This window comes from Lissotriton helveticus, chromosome 7 (assembly GCF_964261635.1).
Source record: "Lissotriton helveticus chromosome 7, aLisHel1.1, whole genome shotgun sequence".
Classification (NCBI taxonomy): domain Eukaryota; kingdom Metazoa; phylum Chordata; class Amphibia; order Caudata; family Salamandridae; genus Lissotriton; species Lissotriton helveticus.
Window position 1 is genome coordinate 1,315,233,331 of NC_136068.1, and position 20,417 is coordinate 1,315,253,747.

The 20,417-nt window shown below is 56.6% G+C and overlaps 1 long non-coding RNA gene across 1 annotated transcript in view; it reads right to left on the minus strand.

Annotated features, from left to right (window-relative positions):
• LOC144767379 (uncharacterized) overlaps positions 1–20,417 on the minus strand; it is a 182,230-nt gene that overhangs the window by 22,503 nt on the left and 139,310 nt on the right. The gene's annotated exons all lie outside the window — the stretch shown is intronic.

The window sequence follows — 20,417 nt, forward strand, 5'->3', positions numbered from 1 at the left end:
GGAGCCGTTTAAGTACAACCAAGATGGATCGCACACCACTAGCCTCTCCTCCGGGTCGCCCCTTAGCACTCTGGTACATGTAGTGCATGTAGATGGACGAGTAAAAAGTAGTTCACCACAGTTGGTGCGAGTAGTTACTCGTTATCCCCAAGTTCTCTGGACCCGAGACATGGCCCGGGTTTCGGGACAGTTTCCCTCGTCAGCAGAGCAGTGTTTGGGGTGGATGAGAAGGCCGCCAAGTAACCGTCACAGGCCCTGATGCCTCTCCGGCGCGCAGGTGCGTCTCCATGAGCTCGTCAGCTCAGGGCTCACGGGAGCCGTTTAAGTACAACCAAGATGGATCGCACACCACTAGCCTCTCCTCCGGGTCGCCCCTTAGCACTCTGGTACATGTAGTGCATGTAGATGGACGAGTAAAAAGTAGTTCACCACAGTTGGTGCGAGTAGTTACTCGTTATCCCCAAGTTCTCTGGACCCGAGACATGGCCCGGGTTTCGGGACAGTTTCCCTCGTCAGCAGAGCAGTGTTTGGGGTGGATGAGAAGGCCACCAAGTAACCGTCACAGGCCCTGATGCCTCTCCGGCGCGCAGGTGCGTCTCCATGAGCTCGTCAGCTCAGGGCTCACGGGAGCCGTTTAAGTACAACCAAGATGTATCGCACACCACTAGCCTCTCCTCCGGGTTGCCCCTTAGCACTCTGGTACATGTAGTGCATGTAGATGGACGAGTAAAAAGTAGTTCACCACAGTTGGTGCGAGTAGTTACTCGTTATCCCCAAGTTCTCTGGACCCGAGACATGGCCCGGGTTTCGGGACAGTTTCCCTCGTCAGCAGAGCAGTGTTTGGGGTGGATGAGAAGGCCGCCAAGTAACCGTCACAGGCCCTGATGCCTCTCCGGCGCGCAGGTGCGTCTTCATGAGCTCGTCAGCTCAGGGCTCACGGGAGCCGTTTAAGTACAACCAAGATGGATCGCACACCACTAGCCTCTCCTCCGGGTCGCCCCTTAGCACTCTGGTACATGTAGTGCATGTAGATGGACGAGTAAAAAGTAGTTCACCACAGTTGGTGCGAGTAGTTACTCGTTATCCCCAAGTTCTCTGGACCCGAGACATGGCCCGGGTTTCGGGACAGTTTCCCTCGTCAGCAGAGCAGTGTTTGGGGTGGATGAGAAGGCCGCCAAGTAACCGTCACAGGCCCTGATGCCTCTCCGGCGCGCAGGTGCGTCTCCATGAGCTCGTCAGCTCAGGGCTCACGGGAGCCGTTTAAGTACAACCAAGATGTATCGCACACCACTAGCCTCTCCTCCGGGTTGCCCCTTAGCACTCTGGTACATGTAGTGCATGTAGATGGACGAGTAAAAAGTAGTTCACCACAGTTGGTGCGAGTAGTTACTCGTTATCCCCAAGTTCTCTGGACCCGAGACATGGCCCGGGTTTCGGGACAGTTTCCCTCGTCAGCAGAGCAGTGTTTGGGGTGGATGAGAAGGCCGCCAAGTAACCGTCACAGGCCCTGATGCCTCTCCGGCGCGCAGGTGCGTCTTCATGAGCTCGTCAGCTCAGGGCTCACGGGAGCCGTTTAAGTACAACCAAGATGGATCGCACACCACTAGCCTCTCCTCCGGGTCACCCCTTAACACTCTGGTACATGTAGTGCATGTAGATGGACGAGTAAAAAGTAGTTCACCACAGTTGGTGCGAGTAGTTACTCGTTATCCCCAAGTTCTCTGGACCCGAGACATGGCCCGGGTTTCGGGACAGTTTCCCTCGTCAGCAGAGCAGTGTTTGGGGTGGATGAGAAGGCCGCCAAGTAACCGTCACAGGCCCTGATGCCTCTCCGGCGCGCAGGTGCGTCTCCATGAGCTCGTCAGCTCAGGGCTCACGGGAGCCGTTTAAGTACAACCAAGATGGATCGCACACCACTAGCCTCTCCTCCGGGTCGCCCCTTAGCACTCTGGTACATGTAGTGCATGTAGATGGTCGATTAAAAAGTAGTTCACCACAGTTGGTGCGAGTAGTTACTCGTTATCCTCAAGTTCTCTGGACCCGAGACATGGCCCGGGTTTCGGGACAGTTTCCCTCGTCAGCAGAGCAGTGTTTGGGGTGGATGAGAAGGCCGCCAAGTAACCGTCACAGGCCCTGATGCCTCTCCGGCGCGCAGGTGCGTCTCCATGAGCTCGTCAGCTCAGGGCTCACGGGAGCCGTTTAAGTACAACCAAGATGGATCGCACACCACTAGCCTCTCCTCCGGGTCGCCCCTTAGCACTCTGGTACATGTAGTGCATGTAGATGGACGAGTAAAAAGTAGTTCACCACAGTTGGTGCGAGTAGTTTCTCGTTATCCCCAAGTTCTCTGGACCCGAGACATGGCCCGGGTTTCGGGACAGTTTCCCTCGTCAGCAGAGCAGTGTTTGGGGTGGATGAGAAGGCCGCCAAGTAACCGTCACAGGCCCTGATGCCTCTCCGGCGCGCAGGTGCGTCTCCATGAGCTCGTCAGCTCAGGGCTCACGGGAGCCGTTTAAGTACAACCAAGATGGATCGCACACCACTAGCCTCTCCTCCGGGTCGCCCCTCAGCACTCTGGTACATGTAGTGCATGTAGATGGACGAGTAAAAAGTAGTTCACCACAGTTGGTGCGAGTAGTTTCTCGTTATCCCCAAGTTCTCTGGACCCGAGACATGGCCCGGGTTTCGGGACAGTTTCCCTCGTCAGCAGAGCAGTGTTTGGGGTGGATGAAAAGGCCGCCAAGTAACCGTCACAGGCCCTGATGCCTCTCCGGCGCGCAGGTGCGTCTCCATGAGCTCGTCAGCTCAGGGCTCACGGGAGCCGTTTAAGTACAACCAAGATGGATCGCACACCACTAGCCTCTCCTCCGGGTCGCCCCTTAGCACTCTGGTACATGTAGTGCATGTAGATGGACGAGTAAAAAGTAGTTCACCACAGTTGGTGCGAGTAGTTTCTCGTTATCCCCAAGTTCTCTGGACCCGAGACATGGCCCGGGTTTCGGGACAGTTTCCCTTGTCAGCAGAGCAGTGTTTGGGGTGGATGAGAAGGCCGCCAAGTAACCGTCACAGGCCCTGATGCCTCTCCGGCGCGCAGGTGCGTCTCCATGAGCTCATCAGCTCAGGGCTCACGGGAGCCGTTTAAGTACAACCAAGATGGATCGCACACCACTAGCCTCTCCTCCGGGTCGCCCCTTAGCACTCTGGTACATGTAGTGCATGTAGATGGACGAGTAAAAAGTAGTTCACCACAGTTGGTGCGAGTAGTTACTCGTTATCCCCAAGTTCTCTGGACCCGAGACATGGCCCGGGTTTCGGGACAGTTTCCCTCGTCAGCAGAGCAGTGTTTGGGGTGGATGAGAAGGCCGCCAAGTAACCGTCACAGGCCCTGATGCCTCTCCGGCGCGCAGGTGCGTCTCCATGAGCTCGTCAGCTCAGGGCTCACGGGAGCCGTTTAAGTACAACCAAGATGGATCGCACACCACTAGCCTCTCCTCCGGGTCGCCCCTTAGCACTCTGGTACATGTAGTGTATGTAGATGGACGAGTAAAAAGTAGTACACCACAGTTGGTGCGAGTAGTTACTCGTTATCCCCAAGTTCTCTGGACCCGAGACATGGCCCGGGTTTCGGGACAGTTTCCCTGGTCAGCAGAGCAGTGTTTGGGGTGGATGAGAAGGCCGCCAAGTAACCGTCACAGGCCCTGATGCCTCTCCGGCGCGCAGGTGCGTCTCCATGAGCTCGTCAGCTCAGGGCTCACGGGAGCCGTTTAAGTACAACCAAGATGGATCGCACACCACTAGCCTCTCCTCCGGGTCGCCCCTTAGCACTCTGGTACATGTAGTGCATGTAGATGGACGAGTAAAAAGTAGTTCACCACAGTTGGTGCGAGTAGTTACTCGTTATCCCCAAGTTCTCTGGACCCGAGACATGGCCCGGGTTTCGGGACAGTTTCCCTCGTCAGCAGAGCAGTGTTTGGGGTGGATGAGAAGGCCGCCAAGTAACCGTCACAGGCCCTGATGCCTCTCCGGCGCGCAGGTGCGTCTCCATGAGCTCGTCAGCTCAGGGCTCACGGGAGCCGTTTAAGTACAACCAAGATGGATCGCACACCACTAGCCTCTCCTCCGCGTCGCCCCTTAGCACTCTGGTACATGTAGTGCATGTAGATGGACGAGTAAAAAGTAGTTCACCACAGTTGGTGCGAGTAGTTACTCGTTATCCCCAAGTTCTCTGGACCCGAGACATGGCCCGGGTTTCGGGACAGTTTCCCTCGTCAGCAGAGCAGTGTTTGGGGTGGATGAGAAGGCCGCCAAGTAACCGTCACAGGCCCTGATGCCTCTCCGGCGCGCAGGTGCGTCTCCATGAGCTCGTCAGCTCAGGGCTCACGGGAGCCGTTTAAGTACAACCAAGATGTATCGCACACCACTAGCCTCTCCTCCGGGTTGCCCCTTAGCACTCTGGTACATGTAGTGCATGTAGATGGACGAGTAAAAAGTAGTTCACCACAGTTGGTGCGAGTAGTTACTCGTTATCCCCAAGTTCTCTGGACCCGAGACATGGCCCGGGTTTCGGGACAGTTTCCCTCGTCAGCAGAGCAGTGTTTGGGGTGGATGAGAAGGCCGCCAAGTAACCGTCACAGGCCCTGATGCCTCTCCGGCGCGCAGGTGCGTCTTCATGAGCTCGTCAGCTCAGGGCTCACGGGAGCCGTTTAAGTACAACCAAGATGGATCGCACACCACTAGCCTCTCCTCCGGGTCGCCCCTTAGCACTCTGGTACATGTAGTGCATGTAGATGGACGAGTAAAAAGTAGTTCACCACAGTTGGTGCGAGTAGTTACTCGTTATCCCCAAGTTCTCTGGACCCGAGACATGGCCCGGGTTTCGGGACAGTTTCCCTCGTCAGCAGAGCAGTGTTTGGGGTGGATGAGAAGGCCGCCAAGTAACCGTCACAGGCCCTGATGCCTCTCCGGCGCGCAGGTGCGTCTCCATGAGCTCGTCAGCTCAGGGCTCACGGGAGCCGTTTAAGTACAACCAAGATGTATCGCACACCACTAGCCTCTCCTCCGGGTTGCCCCTTAGCACTCTGGTACATGTAGTGCATGTAGATGGACGAGTAAAAAGTAGTTCACCACAGTTGGTGCGAGTAGTTACTCGTTATCCCCAAGTTCTCTGGACCCGAGACATGGCCCGGGTTTCGGGACAGTTTCCCTCGTCAGCAGAGCAGTGTTTGGGGTGGATGAGAAGGCCGCCAAGTAACCGTCACAGGCCCTGATGCCTCTCCGGCGCGCAGGTGTGTCTTCATGAGCTCGTCAGCTCAGGGCTCACGGGAGCCGTTTAAGTACAACCAAGATGGATCGCACACCACTAGCCTCTCCTCCGGGTCACCCCTTAGCACTCTGGTACATGTAGTGCATGTAGATGGACGAGTAAAAAGTAGTTCACCACAGTTGGTGCGAGTAGTTACTCGTTATCCCCAAGTTCTCTGGACCCGAGACATGGCCCGGGTTTCGGGACAGTTTCCCTCGTCAGCAGAGCAGTGTTTGGGGTGGATGAGAAGGCCGCCAAGTAACCGTCACAGGCCCTGATGCCTCTCCGGCGCGCAGGTGCGTCTCCATGAGCTCGTCAGCTCAGGGCTCACGGGAGCCGTTTAAGTACAACCAAGATGGATCGCACACCACTAGCCTCTCCTCCGGGTCGCCCCTTAGCACTCTGGTACATGTAGTGCATGTAGATGGTCGATTAAAAAGTAGTTCACCACAGTTGGTGCGAGTAGTTACTCGTTATCCCCAAGTTCTCTGGACCCGAGACATGGCCCGGGTTTCGGGACAGTTTCCCTCGTCAGCAGAGCAGTGTTTGGGGTGGATGAGAAGGCCGCCAAGTAACCGTCACAGGCCCTGATGCCTCTCCGGCGCGCAGGTGCGTCTCCATGAGCTCGTCAGCTCAGGGCTCACGGGAGCCGTTTAAGTACAACCAAGATGGATCGCACACCACTAGCCTCTCCTCCGGGTCGCCCCTTAGCACTCTGGTACATGTAGTGCATGTAGATGGACGAGTAAAAAGTAGTTCACCACAGTTGGTGCGAGTAGTTTCTCGTTATCCCCAAGTTCTCTGGACCCGAGACATGGCCCGGGTTTCGGGACAGTTTCCCTCGTCAGCAGAGCAGTGTTTGGGGTGGATGAGAAGGCCGCCAAGTAACCGTCACAGGCCCTGATGCCTCTCCGGCGCGCAGGTGCGTCTCCATGAGCTCGTCAGCTCAGGGCTCACGGGAGCCGTTTAAGTACAACCAAGATGGATCGCACACCACTAGCCTCTCCTCCGGGTCGCCCCTCAGCACTCTGGTACATGTAGTGCATGTAGATGGACGAGTAAAAAGTAGTTCACCACAGTTGGTGCGAGTAGTTTCTCGTTATCCCCAAGTTCTCTGGACCCGAGACATGGCCCGGGTTTCGGGACAGTTTCCCTCGTCAGCAGAGCAGTGTTTGGGGTGGATGAAAAGGCCGCCAAGTAACCGTCACAGGCCCTGATGCCTCTCCGGCGCGCAGGTGCGTCTCCATGAGCTCGTCAGCTCAGGGCTCACGGGAGCCGTTTAAGTACAACCAAGATGGATCGCACACCACTAGCCTCTCCTCCGGGTCGCCCCTTAGCACTCTGGTACATGTAGTGCATGTAGATGGACGAGTAAAAAGTAGTTCACCACAGTTGGTGCGAGTAGTTTCTCGTTATCCCCAAGTTCTCTGGACCCGAGACATGGCCCGGGTTTCGGGACAGTTTCCCTTGTCAGCAGAGCAGTGTTTGGGGTGGATGAGAAGGCCGCCAAGTAACCGTCACAGGCCCTGATGCCTCTCCGGCGCGCAGGTGCGTCTCCATGAGCTCGTCAGCTCAGGGCTCACGGGAGCCGTTTAAGTACAACCAAGATGGATCGCACACCACTAGCCTCTCCTCCGGGTCGCCCCTTAGCACTCTGGTACATGTAGTGCATGTAGATGGACGAGTAAAAAGTAGTTCACCACAGTTGGTGCGAGTAGTTACTCGTTATCCCCAAGTTCTCTGGACCCGAGACATGGCCCGGGTTTCGGGACAGTTTCCCTCGTCAGCAGAGCAGTGTTTGGGGTGGATGAGAAGGCCGCCAAGTAACCGTCACAGGCCCTGATGCCTCTCCGGCGCGCAGGTGCGTCTCCATGAGCTCGTCAGCTCAGGGCTCACGGGAGCCGTTTAAGTACAACCAAGATGGATCGCACACCACTAGCCTCTCCTCCGGGTCGCCCCTTAGCACTCTAGTACATGTAGTGCATGTAGATGGACGAGTAAAAAGTAGTTCACCACAGTTGGTGCGAGTAGTTACTCGTTATCCCCAAGTTCTCTGGACCCGAGACATGGCCCGGGTTTCGGGACAGTTTCCCTCGTCAGCAGAGCAGTGTTTGGGGTGGATGAGAAGGCCGCCAAGTAACCGTCACAGGCCCTGATGCCTCTCCGGCGCGCAGGTGCGTCTCCATGAGCTCGTCAGCTCAGGGCTCACGGGAGCCGTTTAAGTACAACCAAGATGGATCGCACACCACTAGCCTCTCCTCCGGGTCGCCCCTTAGCACTCTGGTACATGTAGTGCATGCAGATGGACGAGTAAAAAGTAGTTCACCACAGTTGGTGCGAGTAGTTACTCGTTATCCCCAAGTTCTCTGGACCCGAGACATGGCCCGGGTTTCGGGACAGTTTCCCTCGTCAGCAGAGCAGTGTTTGGGGTGGATGAGAAGGCCGCCAAGTAACCGTCACAGACCCTGATGCCTCTCCGGCGCGCAGGTGCGTCTCCATGAGCTCGTCAGCTCAGGGCTCACGGGAGCCTTTTAAGTACAACCAAGATGGATCGCACACCACTAGCCTCTCCTCCGGGTCGCCCCTTAGCACTCTGGTACATGTAGTGCATGTAGATGGACGAGTAAAAAGTAGTTCACCACAGTTGGTGCGAGTAGTTTCTCGTTATCCCCAAGTTCTCTGGACCCGAGACATGGCCCGGGTTTCGGGACAGTTTCCCTCGTCAGCAGAGCAGTGTTTGGGGTGGATGAGAAGGCCGCCAAGTAACCGTCACAGGCCCTGATGCCTCTCCGGCGCGCAGGTGCGTTTCCATGAGCTCGTCAGCTCAGGGCTCACGGGAGCCGTTTAAGTACAACCAAGATGGATCGCACACCACTAGCCTCTCCTCCGGGTCGCCGCTTAGCACTCTGGTACATGTAGTGCATGTAGATGGACGAGTAAAAAGTAGTTCACCACAGTTGGTGCGAGTAGTTTCTCGTTATCCCCAAGTTCTCTGGACCCGAGACATGGCCCGGGTTTCGGGACAGTTTCCCTCGTCAGCAGAGCAGTGTTTGGGGTGGATGAGAAGGCCGCCAAGTAACCGTCACAGGCCCTGATGCCTCTCCGGCGCGCAGGTGCGTCTCCATGAGCTCGTCAGCTCAGGGCTCACGGGAGCCGTTTAAGTACAACCAAGATGGATCGCACACCACTAGCCTCTCCTCCGGGTCGCCCCTCAGCACTCTGGTACATGTAGTGCATGTAGATGGACGAGTAAAAAGTAGTTCACCACAGTTGGTGCGAGTAGTTTCTCGTTATCCCCAAGTTCTCTGGAACCGAGACATGGCCCGGGTTTCGGGACAGTTTCCCTCGTCAGCAGAGCAGTGTTTGGGGTGGATGAAAAGGCCGCCAAGTAACCGTCACAGGCCCTGATGCCTCTCCGGCGCGCAGGTGCGTCTCCATGAGCTTGTCAGCTCAGGGCTCACGGGAGCCGTTTAAGTACAACCAAGATGGATCGCACACAACTAGCCTCTCCTCCGGGTCGCCCCTTAGCACTCTGGTACATGTAGTGCATGTAGATGGACGAGTAAAAAGTAGTTCACCACAGTTGGTGCGAGTAGTTACTCGTTATCCCCAAGTTCTCTGGACCCGAGACATGGCCCGGGTTTCGGGACAGTTTCCCTCGTCAGCAGAGCAGTGTTTGGGGTGGATGAGAAGGCCGCCAAGTAACCGTCACAGGCCCTGATGCCTCTCCGGCGCGCAGGTGCGTCTCCATGAGCTCGTCAGCTCAGGGCTCACGGGAGCCGTTTAAGTACAACCAAGATGTATCGCACACCACTAGCCTCTCCTCCGGGTCGCCCCTTAGCACTCTGGTACATGTAGTGCATGTAGATGGACGAGTAAAAAGTAGTTCACCACAGTTGGTGCGAGTAGTTACTCGTTATCCCCAAGTTCTCTGGACCCGAGACATGGCCCGGGTTTCGGGACAGTTTCCCTCGTCAGCAGAGCAGTGTTTGGGGTGGATGAGAAGGCCGCCAAGTAACCGTCACAGGCCCTGATGCCTCTCCGGCGCGCAGGTGCGTCTCCATGAGCTCGTCAGCTCAGGGCTCACGGGAGCCGTTTAAGTACAACCAAGATGGATCGCACACCACTAGCCTCTCCTCCGGGTCACCCCTTAGCACTCTGGTACATGTAGTGCATGTAGATGGACGAGTAAAAAGTAGTTCACCACAGTTGGTGCGAGTAGTTACTCGTTATCCCCAAGTTCTCTGGACCCGAGACATGGCCCGGGTTTCGGGACAGTTTCCCTCGTCAGCAGAGCAGTGTTTGGGGTGGATGAGAAGGCCGCCAAGTAACCGTCACAGGCCCTGATGCCTCTCCGGCGCGCAGGTGCGTCTCCAGGAGCTCGTCAGCTCAGGGCTCACGGGAGCCGTTTAAGTACAACCATGATGGATCGCACACCACTAGCCTCTCCTCCGGGTCGCCCCTTAGCACTCTGGTACATGTAGTGCATGTAGATGGACGAGTAAAAAGTAGTTCACCACAGTTGGTGCGAGTAGTTTCTCGTTATCCCCAAGTTCTCTGGACCCGAGACATGGCCCGGGTTTCGGGACAGTTTCCCTTGTCAGCAGAGCAGTGTTTGGGGTGGATGAGAAGGCCGCCAAGTAACCGTCACAGGCCCTGATGCCTCTCCGGTGCGCAGGTGCGTCTCCATGAGCTCGTCAGCTCAGGGCTCACGGGAGCCGTTTAAGTACAACCAAGATGGATCGCACACCACTAGCCTCTCCTCCGGGTCGCCCCTTAGCACTCTGGTACATGTAGTGCATGTAGATGGACGAGTAAAAAGTACTTCACCACAGTTGGTGCGAGTAGTTACTCGTTATCCCCAAGTTCTCTGGACCCGAGACATGGCCCGGGTTTCGGGACAGTTTCCCTCGTCAGCAGAGCAGTGTTTGGGGTGGATGAGAAGGCCGCCAAGTAACCGTCACAGGCCCTGATGCCTCTCCGGCGCGCAGGTGCGTCTCCATGAGCTCGTCAGCTCAGGGCTCACGGGAGCCGTTTAAGTACAACCAAGATGGATCGCACACCACTAGCCTCTCCTCCGGGTCGCCCCTTAGCACTCTAGTACATGTAGTGCATGTAGATGGACGAGTAAAAAGTAGTTCACCACAGTTGGTGCGAGTAGTTACTCGTTATCCCCAAGTTCTCTGGACCCGAGACATGGCCCGGGTTTCGGGACAGTTTCCCTCGTCAGCAGAGCAGTGTTTGGGGTGGATGAGAAGGCCGCCAAGTAACCGTCACAGGCCCTGATGCCTCTCCGGCGCGCAGGTGCGTCTCCATGAGCTCGTCAGCTCAGGGCTCACGGGAGCCGTTTAAGTACAACCAAGATGGATCGCACACCACTAGCCTCTCCTCCGGGTCGCCCCTTAGCACTCTGGTACATGTAGTGCATGCAGATGGACGAGTAAAAAGTAGTTCACCACAGTTGGTGCGAGTAGTTACTCGTTATCCCCAAGTTCTCTGGACCCGAGACATGGCCCGGGTTTCGGGACAGTTTCCCTCGTCAGCAGAGCAGTGTTTGGGGTGGATGAGAAGGCCGCCAAGTAACCGTCACAGGCCCTGATGCCTCTCCGGCGCGTCTCCATGAGCTCGTCAGCTCAGGGCTCACGGGAGCCGTTTAAGTACAACCAAGATGGATCGCACACCACTAGCCTCTCCTCCGGGTCGCCCCTTAGCACTCTAGTACATGTAGTGCATGTAGATGGACGAGTAAAAAGTAGTTCACCACAGTTGGTGCGAGTAGTTACTCGTTATCCCCAAGTTCTCTGGACCCGAGACATGGCCCGGGTTTCGGGACAGTTTCCCTCGTCAGCAGAGCAGTGTTTGGGGTGGATGAGAAGGCCGCCAAGTAACCGTCACAGGCCCTGATGCCTCTCCGGCGCGCAGGTGCGTCTCCATGAGCTCGTCAGCTCAGGGCTCACGGGAGCCGTTTAAGTACAACCAAGATGGATCGCACACCACTAGCCTCTCCTCCGGGTCGCCCCTTAGCACTCTGGTACATGTAGTGCATGCAGATGGACGAGTAAAAAGTAGTTCACCACAGTTGGTGCGAGTAGTTACTCGTTATCCCCAAGTTCTCTGGACCCGAGACATGGCCCGGGTTTCGGGACAGTTTCCCTCGTCAGCAGAGCAGTGTTTGGGGTGGATGAGAAGGCCGCCAAGTAACCGTCACAGGCCCTGATGCCTCTCCGGCGCGCAGGTGCGTCTCCATGAGCTCGTCAGCTCAGGGCTCACGGGAGTCTTTTAAGTACAACCAAGATGGATCGCACACCACTAGCCTCTCCTCCGGGTCGCCCCTTAGCACTCTGGTACATGTAGTGCATGTAGATGGACGAGTAAAAAGTAGTTCACCACAGTTGGTGCGAGTAGTTTCTCGTTATCCCCAAGTTCTCTGGACCCGAGACATGGCCCGGGTTTCGGAACAGTTTCCCTCGTCAGCAGAGCAGTGTTTGGGGTGGATGAGAAGGCCGCCAAGTAACCGTCACAGGCCCTGATGCCTCTCCGGCGCGCAGGTGCGTCTCCATGAGCTCGTCAGCTCAGGGCTCACGGGAGCCGTTTAAGTACAACCAAGATGGATCGCACACCACTAGCCTCTCCTCCGGGTCGCCCCTTAGCACTCTGGTACATGTAGTGCATGCAGATGGACGAGTAAAAAGTAGTTCACCACAGTTGGTGCGAGTAGTTACTCGTTATCCCCAAGTTCTCTGGACCCGAGACATGGCCCGGGTTTCGGGACAGTTTCCCTCGTCAGCAGAGCAGTGTTTGGGGTGGATGAGAAGGCCGCCAAGTAACCGTCACAGACCCTGATGCCTCTCCGGCGCGCAGGTGCGTCTCCATGAGCTCGTCAGCTCAGGGCTCACGGGAGCCTTTTAAGTACAACCAAGATGGATCGCACACCACTAGCCTCTCCTCCGGGTCGCCCCTTAGCACTCTGGTACATGTAGTGCATGTAGATGGACGAGTAAAAAGTAGTTCACCACAGTTGGTGCGAGTAGTTTCTCGTTATCCCCAAGTTCTCTGGACCCGAGACATGGCCCGGGTTTCGGGACAGTTTCCCTCGTCAGCAGAGCAGTGTTTGGGGTGGATGAGAAGGCCGCCAAGTAACCGTCACAGGCCCTGATGCCTCTCCGGCGCGCAGGTGCGTTTCCATGAGCTCGTCAGCTCAGGGCTCACGGGAGCCGTTTAAGTACAACCAAGATGGATCGCACACCACTAGCCTCTCCTCCGGGTCGCCGCTTAGCACTCTGGTACATGTAGTGCATGTAGATGGACGAGTAAAAAGTAGTTCACCACAGTTGGTGCGAGTAGTTTCTCGTTATCCCCAAGTTCTCTGGACCCGAGACATGGCCCGGGTTTCGGGACAGTTTCCCTCGTCAGCAGAGCAGTGTTTGGGGTGGATGAGAAGGCCGCCAAGTAACCGTCACAGGCCCTGATGCCTCTCCGGCGCGCAGGTGCGTCTCCATGAGCTCGTCAGCTCAGGGCTCACGGGAGCCGTTTAAGTACAACCAAGATGGATCGCACACCACTAGCCTCTCCTCCGGGTCGCCCCTCAGCACTCTGGTACATGTAGTGCATGTAGATGGACGAGTAAAAAGTAGTTCACCACAGTTGGTGCGAGTAGTTTCTCGTTATCCCCAAGTTCTCTGGAACCGAGACATGGCCCGGGTTTCGGGACAGTTTCCCTCGTCAGCAGAGCAGTGTTTGGGGTGGATGAAAAGGCCGCCAAGTAACCGTCACAGGCCCTGATGCCTCTCCGGCGCGCAGGTGCGTCTCCATGAGCTTGTCAGCTCAGGGCTCACGGGAGCCGTTTAAGTACAACCAAGATGGATCGCACACAACTAGCCTCTCCTCCGGGTCGCCCCTTAGCACTCTGGTACATGTAGTGCATGTAGATGGACGAGTAAAAAGTAGTTCACCACAGTTGGTGCGAGTAGTTACTCGTTATCCCCAAGTTCTCTGGACCCGAGACATGGCCCGGGTTTCGGGACAGTTTCCCTCGTCAGCAGAGCAGTGTTTGGGGTGGATGAGAAGGCCGCCAAGTAACCGTCACAGGCCCTGATGCCTCTCCGGCGCGCAGGTGCGTCTCCATGAGCTCGTCAGCTCAGGGCTCACGGGAGCCGTTTAAGTACAACCAAGATGTATCGCACACCACTAGCCTCTCCTCCGGGTCGCCCCTTAGCACTCTGGTACATGTAGTGCATGTAGATGGACGAGTAAAAAGTAGTTCACCACAGTTGGTGCGAGTAGTTACTCGTTATCCCCAAGTTCTCTGGACCCGAGACATGGCCCGGGTTTCGGGACAGTTTCCCTCGTCAGCAGAGCAGTGTTTGGGGTGGATGAGAAGGCCGCCAAGTAACCGTCACAGGCCCTGATGCCTCTCCGGCGCGCAGGTGCGTCTCCATGAGCTCGTCAGCTCAGGGCTCACGGGAGCCGTTTAAGTACAACCAAGATGGATCGCACACCACTAGCCTCTCCTCCGGGTCGCCCCTTAGCACTCTGGTACATGTAGTGCATGCAGATGGACGAGTAAAAAGTAGTTCACCACAGTTGGTGCGAGTAGTTACTCGTTATCCCCAAGTTCTCTGGACCCGAGACATGGCCCGGGTTTCGGGACAGTTTCCCTCGTCAGCAGAGCAGTGTTTGGGGTGGATGAGAAGGCCGCCAAGTAACCGTCACAGACCCTGATGCCTCTCCGGCGCGCAGGTGCGTCTCCATGAGCTCGTCAGCTCAGGGCTCACGGGAGCCTTTTAAGTACAACCAAGATGGATCGCACACCACTAGCCTCTCCTTCGGGTCGCCCCTTAGCACTCTGGTACATGTAGTGCATGTAGATGGACGAGTAAAAAGTAGTTCACCACAGTTGGTGCGAGTAGTTTCTCGTTATCCCCAAGTTCTCTGGACCCGAGACATGGCCCGGGTTTCGGGACAGTTTCCCTCGTCAGCAGAGCAGTGTTTGGGGTGGATGAGAAGGCCGCCAAGTAACCGTCACAGGCCCTGATGCCTCTCCGGCGCGCAGGTGCGTTTCCATGAGCTCGTCAGCTCAGGGCTCACGGGAGCCGTTTAAGTACAACCAAGATGGATCGCACACCACTAGCCTCTCCTCCGGGTCGCCGCTTAGCACTCTGGTACATGTAGTGCATGTAGATGGACGAGTAAAAAGTAGTTCACCACAGTTGGTGCGAGTAGTTTCTCGTTATCCCCAAGTTCTCTGGACCCGAGACATGGCCCGGGTTTCGGGACAGTTTCCCTCGTCAGCAGAGCAGTGTTTGGGGTGGATGAGAAGGCCGCCAAGTAACCGTCACAGGCCCTGATGCCTCTCCGGCGCGCAGGTGCGTCTCCATGAGCTCGTCAGCTCAGGGCTCACGGGAGCCGTTTAAGTACAACCAAGATGGATCGCACACCACTAGCCTCTCCTCCGGGTCGCCCCTCAGCACTCTGGTACATGTAGTGCATGTAGATGGACGAGTAAAAAGTAGTTCACCACAGTTGGTGCGAGTAGTTTCTCGTTATCCCCAAGTTCTCTGGAACCGAGACATGGCCCGGGTTTCGGGACAGTTTCCCTCGTCAGCAGAGCAGTGTTTGGGGTGGATGAAAAGGCCGCCAAGTAACCGTCACAGGCCCTGATGCCTCTCCGGCGCGCAGGTGCGTCTCCATGAGCTTGTCAGCTCAGGGCTCACGGGAGCCGTTTAAGTACAACCAAGATGGATCGCACACAACTAGCCTCTCCTCCGGGTCGCCCCTTAGCACTCTGGTACATGTAGTGCATGTAGATGGACGAGTAAAAAGTAGTTCACCACAGTTGGTGCGAGTAGTTACTCGTTATCCCCAAGTTCTCTGGACCCGAGACATGGCCCGGGTTTCGGGACAGTTTCCCTCGTCAGCAGAGCAGTGTTTGGGGTGGATGAGAAGGCCGCCAAGTAACCGTCACAGGCCCTGATGCCTCTCCGGCGCGCAGGTGCGTCTCCATGAGCTCGTCAGCTCAGGGCTCACGGGAGCCGTTTAAGTACAACCAAGATGTATCGCACACCACTAGCCTCTCCTCCGGGTCGCCCCTTAGCACTCTGGTACATGTAGTGCATGTAGATGGACGAGTAAAAAGTAGTTCACCACAGTTGGTGCGAGTAGTTACTCGTTATCCCCAAGTTCTCTGGACCCGAGACATGGCCCGGGTTTCGGGACAGTTTCCCTCGTCAGCAGAGCAGTGTTTGGGGTGGATGAGAAGGCCGCCAAGTAACCGTCACAGGCCCTGATGCCTCTCCGGCGCGCAGGTGCGTCTCCATGAGCTCGTCAGCTCAGGGCTCACGGGAGCCGTTTAAGTACAACCAAGATGGATCGCACACCACTAGCCTCTCCTCCGGGTCACCCCTTAGCACTCTGGTACATGTAGTGCATGTAGATGGACGAGTAAAAAGTAGTTCACCACAGTTGGTGCGAGTAGTTACTCGTTATCCCCAAGTTCTCTGGACCCGAGACATGGCCCGGGTTTCGGGACAGTTTCCCTCGTCAGCAGAGCAGTGTTTGGGGTGGATGAGAAGGCCGCCAAGTAACCGTCACAGGCCCTGATGCCTCTCCGGCGCGCAGGTGCGTCTCCAGGAGCTCGTCAGCTCAGGGCTCACGGGAGCCGTTTAAGTACAACCATGATGGATCGCACACCACTAGCCTCTCCTCCGGGTCGCCCCTTAGCACTCTGGTACATGTAGTGCATGTAGATGGACGAGTAAAAAGTAGTTCACCACAGTTGGTGCGAGTAGTTTCTCGTTATCCCCAAGTTCTCTGGACCCGAGACATGGCCCGGGTTTCGGGACAGTTTCCCTTGTCAGCAGAGCAGTGTTTGGGGTGGATGAGAAGGCCGCCAAGTAACCGTCACAGGCCCTGATGCCTCTCCGGTGCGCAGGTGCGTCTCCATGAGCTCGTCAGCTCAGGGCTCACGGGAGCCGTTTAAGTACAACCAAGATGGATCGCACACCACTAGCCTCTCCTCCGGGTCGCCCCTTAGCACTCTGGTACATGTAGTGCATGTAGATGGACGAGTAAAAAGTAGTTCACCACAGTTGGTGCGAGTAGTTACTCGTTATCCCCAAGTTCTCTGGACCCGAGACATGGCCCGGGTTTCGGGACAGTTTCCCTCGTCAGCAGAGCAGTGTTTGGGGTGGATGAGAAGGCCGCCAAGTAACCGTCACAGGCCCTGATGCCTCTCCGGCGCGCAGGTGCGTCTCCATGAGCTCGTCAGCTCAGGGCTCACGGGAGCCGTTTAAGTACAACCAAGATGGATCGCACACCACTAGCCTCTCCTCCGGGTCGCCCCTTAGCACTCTAGTACATGTAGTGCATGTAGATGGACGAGTAAAAAGTAGTTCACCACAGTTGGTGCGAGTAGTTACTCGTTATCCCCAAGTTCTCTGGACCCGAGACATGGCCCGGGTTTCGGGACTGTTTCCCTCGTCAGCAGAGCAGTGTTTGGGGTGGATGAGAAGGCCGCCAAGTAACCGTCACAGGCCCTGATGCCTCTCCGGCGCGCAGGTGCGTCTCCATGAGCTCGTCAGCTCAGGGCTCACGGGAGCCGTTTAAGTACAACCAAGATGGATCGCACACCACTAGCCTCTCCTCCGGGTCGCCCCTTAGCACTCTGGTACATGTAGTGCATGCAGATGGACGAGTAAAAAGTAGTTCACCACAGTTGGTGCGAGTAGTTACTCGTTATCCCCAAGTTCTCTGGACCCGAGACATGGCCCGGGTTTCGGGACAGTTTCCCTCGTCAGCAGAGCAGTGTTTGGGGTGGATGAGAAGGCCGCCAAGTAACCGTCACAGGCCCTGATGCCTCTCCGGCGCGTCTCCATGAGCTCGTCAGCTCAGGGCTCACGGGAGCCGTTTAAGTACAACCAAGATGGATCGCACACCACTAGCCTCTCCTCCGGGTCGCCCCTTAGCACTCTAGTACATGTAGTGCATGTAGATGGACGAGTAAAAAGTAGTTCACCACAGTTGGTGCGAGTAGTTACTCGTTATCCCCAAGTTCTCTGGACCCGAGACATGGCCCGGGTTTCGGGACAGTTTCCCTCGTCAGCAGAGCAGTGTTTGGGGTGGATGAGAAGGCCGCCAAGTAACCGTCACAGGCCCTGATGCCTCTCCGGCGCGCAGGTGCGTCTCCATGAGCTCGTCAGCTCAGGGCTCACGGGAGCCGTTTAAGTACAACCAAGATGGATCGCACACCACTAGCCTCTCCTCCGGGTCGCCCCTTAGCACTCTGGTACATGTAGTGCATGCAGATGGACGAGTAAAAAGTAGTTCACCACAGTTGGTGCGAGTAGTTACTCGTTATCCCCAAGTTCTCTGGACCCGAGACATGGCCCGGGTTTCGGGACAGTTTCCCTCGTCAGCAGAGCAGTGTTTGGGGTGGATGAGAAGGCCGCCAAGTAACCGTCACAGGCCCTGATGCCTCTCCGGCGCGCAGGTGCGTCTCCATGAGCTCGTCAGCTCAGGGCTCACGGGAGTCTTTTAAGTACAACCAAGATGGATCGCACACCACTAGCCTCTCCTCCGGGTCGCCCCTTAGCACTCTGGTACATGTAGTGCATGTAGATGGACGAGTAAAAAGTAGTTCACCACAGTTGGTGCGAGTAGTTTCTCGTTATCCCCAAGTTCTCTGGACCCGAGACATGGCCCGGGTTTCGGGACAGTTTCCCTCGTCAGCAGAGCAGTGTTTGGGGTGGATGAGAAGGCCGCCAAGTAACCGTCACAGGCCCTGATGCCTCTCCGGCGCGCAGGTGCGTCTCCATGAGCTCGTCAGCTCAGGGCTCACGGGAGCCGTTTAAGTACAACCAAGATGGATCGCACACCACTAGCCTCTCCTCCGGGTCGCCCCTTAGCACTCTGGTACATGTAGTGCATGCAGATGGACGAGTAAAAAGTAGTTCACCACAGTTGGTGCGAGTAGTTACTCGTTATCCCCAAGTTCTCTGGACCCGAGACATGGCCCGGGTTTCGGGACAGTTTCCCTCGTCAGCAGAGCAGTGTTTGGGGTGGATGAGAAGGCCGCCAAGTAACCGTCACAGACCCTGATGCCTCTCCGGCGCGCAGGTGCGTCTCCATGAGCTCGTCAGCTCAGGGCTCACGGGAGCCTTTTAAGTACAACCAAGATGGATCGCACACCACTAGCCTCTCCTCCGGGTCGCCCCTTAGCACTCTGGTACATGTAGTGCATGTAGATGGACGAGTAAAAAGTAGTTCACCACAGTTGGTGCGAGTAGTTTCTCGTTATCCCCAAGTTCTCTGGACCCGAGACATGGCCCGGGTTTCGGGACAGTTTCCCTCGTCAGCAGAGCAGTGTTTGGGGTGGATGAGAAGGCCGCCAAGTAACCGTCACAGGCCCTGATGCCTCTCCGGCGCGCAGGTGCGTTTCCATGAGCTCGTCAGCTCAGGGCTCACGGGAGCCGTTTAAGTACAACCAAGATGGATCGCACACCACTAGCCTCTCCTCCGGGTCGCCGCTTAGCACTCTGGTACATGTAGTGCATGTAGATGGACGAGTAAAAAGTAGTTCACCACAGTTGGTGCGAGTAGTTTCTCGTTATCCCCAAGTTCTCTGGACCCGAGACATGGCCCGGGTTTCGGGACAGTTTCCCTCGTCAGCAGAGCAGTGTTTGGGGTGGATGAGAAGGCCGCCAAGTAACCGTCACAGGCCCTGATGCCTCTCCGGCGCGCAGGTGCGTCTCCATGAGCTCGTCAGCTCAGGGCTCACGGGAGCCGTTTAAGTACAACCAAGATGGATCGCACACCACTAGCCTCTCCTCCGGGTCGCCCCTCAGCACTCTGGTACATGTAGTGCATGTAGATGGACGAGTAAAAAGTAGTTCACCACAGTTGGTGCGAGTAGTTTCTCGTTATCCCCAAGTTCTCTGGAACCGAGACATGGCCCGGGTTTCGGGACAGTTTCCCTCGTCAGCAGAGCAGTGTTTGGGGTGGATGAAAAGGCCGCCAAGTAACCGTCACAGGCCCTGATGCCTCTCCGGCGCGCAGGTGCGTCTCCATGAGCTTGTCAGCTCAGGGCTCACGGGAGCCGTTTAAGTACAACCAAGATGGATCGCACACAACTAGCCTCTCCTCCGGGTCGCCCCTTAGCACTCTGGTACATGTAGTGCATGTAGATGGACGAGTAAAAAGTAGTTCACCACAGTTGGTGCGAGTAGTTACTCGTTATCCCCAAGTTCTCTGGACCCGAGACATGGCCCGGGTTTCGGGACAGTTTCCCTCGTCAGCAGAGCAGTGTTTGGGGTGGATGAGAAGGCCGCCAAGTAACCGTCACAGGCCCTGATGCCTCTCCGGCGCGCAGGTGCGTCTCCATGAGCTCGTCAGCTCAGGGCTCACGGGAGCCGTTTAAGTACAACCAAGATGTATCGCACACCACTAGCCTCTCCTCCGGGTCGCCCCTTAGCACTCTGGTACATGTAGTGCATGTAGATGGACGAGTAAAAAGTAGTTCACCACAGTTGGTGTGAGTAGTTACTCGTTATCCCCAAGTTCTCTGGACCCGAGACATGGCCCGGGTTTCGGGACAGTTTCCCTCGTCAGCAGAGCAGTGTTTGGGGTGGATGAGAAGGCCGCCAAGTAACCGTCACAGGCCCTGATGCCTCTCCGGCGCGCAGGTGCGTCTCCATGAGCTCGTCAGCTCAGGGCTCACGGGAGCCGTTTAAGTACAACCAAGATGGATCGCACACCACTAGCCTCTCCTCCGGGTCACCCCTTAGCACTCTGGTACATGTAGTGCATGTAGATGGACGAGTAAAAAGTAGTTCACCACAGTTGGTGCGAGTAGTTACTCGTTATCCCCAAGTTCTCTGGACCCGAGACATGGCCCGGGTTTCGGGACAGTTTCCCTCGTCAGCAGAGCAGTGTTTGGGGTGGATGAGAAGGCCGCCAAGTAACCGTCACAGGCCCTGATGCCTCTCCGGCGCGCAGGTGCGTCTCCAGGAGCTCGTCAGCTCAGGGCTCACGGGAGCCGTTTAAGTACAACCAAGATGGATCGCACACCACTAGCCTCTCCTCCGGGTCGCCCCTTAGCACTCTGGTACATGTAGTGCAT